Source organism: Rattus norvegicus, chromosome 10, assembly GCF_021556685.1.
Source record: "Rattus norvegicus strain SHRSP/BbbUtx chromosome 10, alternate assembly SHRSP_T2T, whole genome shotgun sequence".
Taxonomy (NCBI): Eukaryota; Metazoa; Chordata; class Mammalia; order Rodentia; family Muridae; genus Rattus; species Rattus norvegicus.
The window spans coordinates 91,604,402-91,610,827 of NC_141543.1; the positions used below are offsets into that span (position 1 = coordinate 91,604,402).

A 6,426-nucleotide genomic window follows, 5' to 3' on the forward strand; every position below is an offset into this window, starting at 1 on the left:
TTTTTTTTTTTTGGAGCTGGGGACCGAACCCAGGGCCTTGCGCTTCCTAGGCAAGCGCTCTAGCTCTACCACTGAGCTAAATCCCCAACCCCCCAGTTTCCCCATTTCACCGACGACGACGACGACGAAGGCAGCGTCTGTTTTGTTTACTGTTCTATGCTTTGGATCGTAATTAGGCGCCCAATAACTGTTTACTGAATGAATCTAAGGATGGACTCTGGGCTTGAGTGCACGGTGGTGTGCATCGGTGCATGTGGTGCCTCAGGAGCCAGAGGGCCTCAGAACTCCTGGAACTGAGGTCAAAGAAAATTGTAAGCTGCCCTGTAAGTGCTGGGAATCGAACCCGGGACTTCTGGAAGACCACTCATTGCTTTTTTTGGCGGTGGAGGCTGTCAACCACTTTATTCTGAGACTTGGGGAAGAGCTGAAGAGGCTCACGCCCTCTGATGCTCTCCGCAAGGCAGATCTTCTCCAAAAGCAGCCATCTCCCCAGGCCTCTCCTTTCCATTTTGAGGTAACTAAGCTGTCCAGGCAGACCTTGAACTCACAATACCCCTGCCTCTGTTCTCTAAGCAGCTGAGATTACAAGATCACATCAGGCCCCACTTCTGTTGGTAGTTCTGCTCTGGAGGAGGGGGCCCCAGAATAGGTGTGTACATCTCTGGCTCAGGGGGAGGGATGTGTGACAGGCTGCCTTGAGCTCCTCCCACTTGGTATGAGTTGGCATTGTAGGCTACCCAGCCCCCATTTGAACTGATTGGACAAAGCAACAATGGCGGCCTGGACCCAGTCCCCGTTGTGGAGGATAGGGAAGCTGCCTGGGAAGGAGTTGGTATCTGCCATTCAAAGGCCAGCGCTGGGGCTCTCATGAGCTGTGCTGCCTTAGGGGCATTTTCTAACCTCTCTGAGTATCATGTCCCTGCCTTCCACACGCTGGGCAAAACTGGCCATTGGCTGATATGTGGTGTGGCTTTTGCCATTCATCAGAACTCCACAAACTACTGGGGTGTTTTTTTGTTTTTTGTTTTCTCAGACTGAGGACCGAACCCAGGGCCTTGCGCTTGCTAGGCAAGCACTCTACCACTGAGCTAAATCCCCAATCCCCACAAACTACTGTTGTCAGTACTGTTGGCAAATCAAATCCCAGGCAGGCTCCCTGGGCTTTAGTAGCCTTAAAAGCAGAAAGTATCTCCAATATCCCCAACCTTGCTGTTGGGTGGCCTGGTGCAAACCTAAAGAAAGAAGAAAGAAAAGAGGAGGAAGAGGAAGACAAAAGACAGGAGGGAGAGAGGGATGGAAGAGAAAGGAAAAGGAAAGGAGATGGAGGGGAAAGAAGAGGGGAAGCATTGTGTGGTGGCATGTTTGTTATCACAGCATTTAGGTATGGGGAGGGAGTAACATAACTTTCAGGCTAGCCTCGGCTACATAGTAACTTTTAGGCTAGCCTAAGTTATATTAGGCCCTATCTTAAAACAGGAAAGAGAAAGCAAATGGGGAGAAAGAGAAGAGAAGGAGGGAAAGAAGGAAGGAAAAAGACCTACTTCGTGTCTCAAGGCTATTCCAGATGATCGATGAGCTCAGGGCTGGATGACAGGAGCCCGAGGTAGAGATAGGGACTTCTTATTGGTTCTCCAAGCATAGTCCCTGGACAGCTTCACCAGGGATCAGCTCCCACTACCAAGGTCTCCAGAATCAGAATAAACCACCAGCGTTGACTGTTACACCACTGACATCTGGTGGCTGTTGGTGTCCTAGCTAAGGCACAGCAAAATACTGTCCCTTCACACCACTCTCCCTCCAGGTAGGGGGCCTTGGAGTCTTTGCTGCTTGGGCCACAGTGCGTCAGCGGTCTACCTAGTGCCCCTCCCAGCCCCACCCCACACTATGCTTGAATATAGTAAGCACTATCATTTCCCTCCTGGCTTGGAATGACCTTTGTCTCCCAGTTCCCAAAGTGTAATAATGTTACCAACAGGTAAGGATAGTGGGTGCTGAGATCCCCACAGCATTGAGAAAAACCTGGCAAAGAGCAGGCCCCTAGGAGAGGGTGAGGGGATGAAGAGTGGGCATTCCAATCCAGGGACTTCCTTCAAGGAGCTTGCGGTGTTCTGTATAGGTGGCCATCTTCCCGTTGGACCCAAACAGAACAGAACAAAGAAGGGATTTGTCCTTTTTCTTCTCATTGTTTGGGTGAAGACATTTCAGTTCCTCTCCTCCCGGCCCCAGACTGGCACTTTCAAGCCAGGCTCTCCTGGTTCCCAGGCCTTCCAGGACCTGGACAGAAAGACACCAACCACTTGGGTTCTCAGTCTTGGCTTGCAGTGGATGGCAGATCCTGGGGCTTCTCAGCATCCGTCATCAATTTTGCTTAATACGTGGGCCAATGGTTCATAGTAAATCTCGTGATGATATAATGTTTGACTTGAACATGCATCTGTGTTGTCTACCCCAACTACCTTTCCTAGAGACCAGTCTCACTTAACCTAGGCTGGCCCTGAATTTATGTAGCCAAGGATGACCTCGAACTACCGACCTTCCTGCCTCTCCACGTTTTGTTCCAGTTGGGATTATAGGTATGTACCACCAACCCCAATCTATACCTAAATAATTGTGTGTGTGTGTGTGTGTGTGTGTGTGTGTGTGTGTGTGTGTGTGCATGTGTGTTTTAAGGCAGGGTTTCTCTGTACAGCCCTGGCTGTCCAGGACTCACTCTGCAGACCAGGCTGGCCTCAAACTCAGAGATCAGCCTACCTCTGCCTCTGCCTCCAGAGTGCTAAGATAAAGGCATCCACCACCACTTCCTGGCATTAATCTTCTTGGTTGTTTTCTGCAATTCCTGATCCTCCTCCCTCAGTCTTCTGGGAGCTATGATTAGAGAGGTCTGACACCACACCTGGATATATAAGTTTTTTTGTGAACTTGAGATTCAACCGAATCTCTCAGATTGTCCCCACATCTTGTGTACAGCCTAACTTTATATTCAATTCCTATGTGAACGGATGTTTGCTGGTTAAACTAAAGGACTTAGGGTTCCAGCTAAATTATTTTCATATTTACTTAGATTTCTTTTATTCTTTTTTTTTTTTTTTCGAAGCTGGGGACCGAACCCAGGGCCTTGCACTTCCTAGGCAAGCGCTCTACCACTGAGCTAAATCCCCAACCCCTCTTTTATTCTTTTAAACGAAGCTACATGCCTTAAAAAGAAACTTTGCCTGATGTGCATGTGCATATGTGCACGACATGACCCACAAATGGAGGTCAGAGGGCAGCTTGCATGTTATCAAACGGATTCAGGGTCAAACCCAGCTTGGCAGGGAGCATTTACCCACTGAACCAACTTGACAGCCTAAGTTTTAGTTTCTGGAATGAGGTCTTACAGTTGTGATTTAAATTTCCAGTGTAAGGCTCCCTTAACTTTAAAAAAAAAATGTTAGGGTGTGTGTGTGTGTGTGTGTGTGATATGAGCACAAGTGGAGCTGCTCCTGGCTTCCTGGATTCCAGAAGAGTGTTGAATCTCATGGAGACAGAGTTACATGGAAACCAAACCGGAGTTTGTGAATAGCAAGTGTTCTTCACCTCTGAGCCACCCCTCCTGCACCATGACATTTTGTTTCTAGTAGTTTCATTTAGTAAAGGGCTTACTGGAATAACCTGAGCTCAAGCTGTTTAAACAGAGGATAGTGGTGTGGTGCGGGCCTGTGATTCCAGTGCCAGGAACTGAGGCATAAGGACCCCTGGGACTGGCGGGCCAGCAAGTCTAGCCAAAGTGATAGCCCCAGGTTCCCTGAGCAACACTAATCTCAAAAGATAAAATAGGTTGAATATGCAGGCCAGTGAGATGGCTCAGTGGGTACAGGTACCTGCCACCAAGGCTGACCCCGAGTTCTATTTGTGACACGCATACATATTATAATAATGTAAAAGGACACTTGGGGGATTGGGGATTTAGCTCAGTGGTAGGCACAAGGCCCTGGGTTTAGACCTCAGCTCTGGAAAAAAAAAAAAAAAGACAATCTCATTGTAGAAATCTGTCTAGTTGGATTCTGGCTGCCCCTGCTCCCCATTTCCTATCACTATTTCTCAGAGCCCTGGGCTTGTCATTTAGCCAAGTGTCCTCTCCCCACATTGGAGTGGCTCCTACCATTTTGATAGGCGTGCCTCTGCTCTAGTCGCTGTCTAGGTCATGGGTCTGTTGACTGTCGTGGACAACACAGACGTCCTTCCTCCACACTCACGGGGCAGGGTTCACGTTCCTTGGCCGTGGCTGCTCCAACATGTCTGCCACCTGACTCGTCACCTTACGTCCTAGAGATACCCACTCAGTCAGTTCCTCCGCCGCTAGCACAGGAAGCAGCCCTTTCTGTGGTCAGCCGCGGTAGTTGTGTACACAATGGCTTCCGAATCTCCTGTCACTGCCAGAGCCTTGACATTCACACTAGGGGCTGCCAGGCAGAGCTGGGATAGTTCTCAACTTCCTCCGTGGAAAGGCCGGCCATGTGTAGTTCCAGTGAGAATCAAGTTTCGATTCTCCGACCCCCCACCCGTTTTTTTTTTTTTTTGCGAGTGATCATTTTGTCTGACCACATGCATGGGCACCATAGGTGTGCCCGATGCCCCATGGAGGCCAGAGTGCCCTCACTGGAGTTACAGTTGTGAGTTGCTACCTCAGTGCTGGGAATGGAAGCAGTCAGTGCTCTGGTCTCTCCAACCCCATTTACCCTCTGCCTGGAATCCCAGCGTCTTCTCCTTTTATCCCGATACTAGGCAGATGGGCCAGGCATGGTTCCTCCTGAGGGTGGGGACTCCATAACCTGGGCACAAACCAAACTCATGCTCTACCCTGTGCTACGTACACTACAGCCCTCATTTTATAGATAAGAAAATCAAGGCCCCCCCAAGCGTCAGCTTTCTCAGGGTTGTGGTTAGCTCCTACATGGTAGCAGAAATGGACCATGAACGTTACAGAGATTACTGTGCCCTTTTGGGCCAGCCTGCTGGGACGCTCAGCGCTTTAGCTCCATCACGGCTAGAATTAACTTGCAATCTTTCCGAGGCGGTTTTGCTCCATTCTCTGGATCCCTTGCCCTGGCTGCCTGTCCTGGGGGTACACAATGAGGTTCTTCCTCAGCAGCCACCACCCATCCTCTTCAGGACTGGGTAGACTTCTCGATATCCTCCTTGGCATCTGTAAATCACTGTGCTCCATGCTGGGCAGCTAGAAATAACATAAGCACACTCGCCGGTTTCCACTTGGGTTCAGCGAACAGGGAGCATCCGTTGTTGGGAGTGAGGTCCCAGACTGCCTGTCTGGGGAGCATCGGCCACAGATGCAGAATCCTACTGAATCTACCACCTCAGGCTCATGTGCTGTCTCTCCCTCGCTGCTTCCCACGCCCACTCACAGGGCCCAGTGTTCTTCCTTTACCAGATTCTTTTCGACCTACCCAGACTGCGCATTCAGCCAGGCCCTGAACATAGCACAGTTAAAGGGTTAAATGACTTCCTTGCTTGTGGTCTCTGTATGCCATGTCTCCCCCACCTCCCATGATGCCGCCTGTGGAGCTCAGCTGTCCCTCATCACCTCCACCTGATGGCACAGCCATCTCTTGATTGAACAAACTCCTTGCCTCCACCCCACACTGCTTCTCTCTTCCTGGACCCCCTGGTTTGGTATTTTTTGTTTGTTTGTTTGTTTGTTTTTAGTTTTTAGTGTTTTTCTTATTTCATCCTCAAATGCGATTGACTGGGCAGGGAAGCAGGGAGTTACCCCGATGCTCTGTGACCCTCAGGTCCTAGCCTGGGTTCCCTGCAGTTATCGGAGGCAGATGTCTGGCCCTACAAGAGCAGGTTGCAGGAATTTCCTGTTCTCGGCATTTGCCAAGGCCATTGTGACCAGCCCACTTCAGAAAGAAGAACTTCACGTCGCCGGTGGGGAAGCGTCCCATGTACTAGGCGAAAAGACATCTGTGTCCAGTGACAGCACCAGGTAGCAAAGGAGGTGCCAGGATTAGCCAGGATCAGTGCTCCTGGGGTGAGGCTGAGACAGAAGGCATAGGCCAGCACGAAAAGGCTTTCCTGGTAGAGGGGACAGCCTGAGCAAAGACCAGGAGGCATGAAAGTGTGCAGAGGGTGCTGGCCAGCATTAATGTTAGCGGTTTGTGAGCAGCAAGGGTGGACAGGAGCTGGGGTGGGCCCAGTTCTGCCCAATAGGAAGCCTGTATTAGTGAGCAATAGGCCACGGAGAGATGGGTATAGGAGACTTCTGTCACACCCATGTTACAACAGGGCAGCAGAGACTGAAGCCAGCAAGGAGTTTGCCTTTGGAACAAGACAACCTGATGTCCCTAACCTAAAGCAGAAGCTTTTGGTCACCTATCCTGTGTCTTAGACCCCTAAAGTTCTATGTGAGCATGGGATTAAATTACC

The 6,426-nt window shown here is 50.1% G+C and overlaps 1 long non-coding RNA gene across 1 annotated transcript; it reads right to left on the bottom strand.

Moving 5' to 3' along the window:
* Positions 1–519: 519 nt before the first annotated feature.
* LOC148003108 (uncharacterized) lies at positions 520–5,767 on the bottom strand. Its single transcript, XR_015632115.1, has 2 exons — positions 3,162–5,767; positions 520–3,065 (listed from the first exon to the last, which is right to left on the bottom strand). It is a non-coding gene; the product is annotated as an uncharacterized LOC148003108 (long non-coding RNA).
* Between the last annotated feature and the right edge of the window lie 659 nt (positions 5,768–6,426).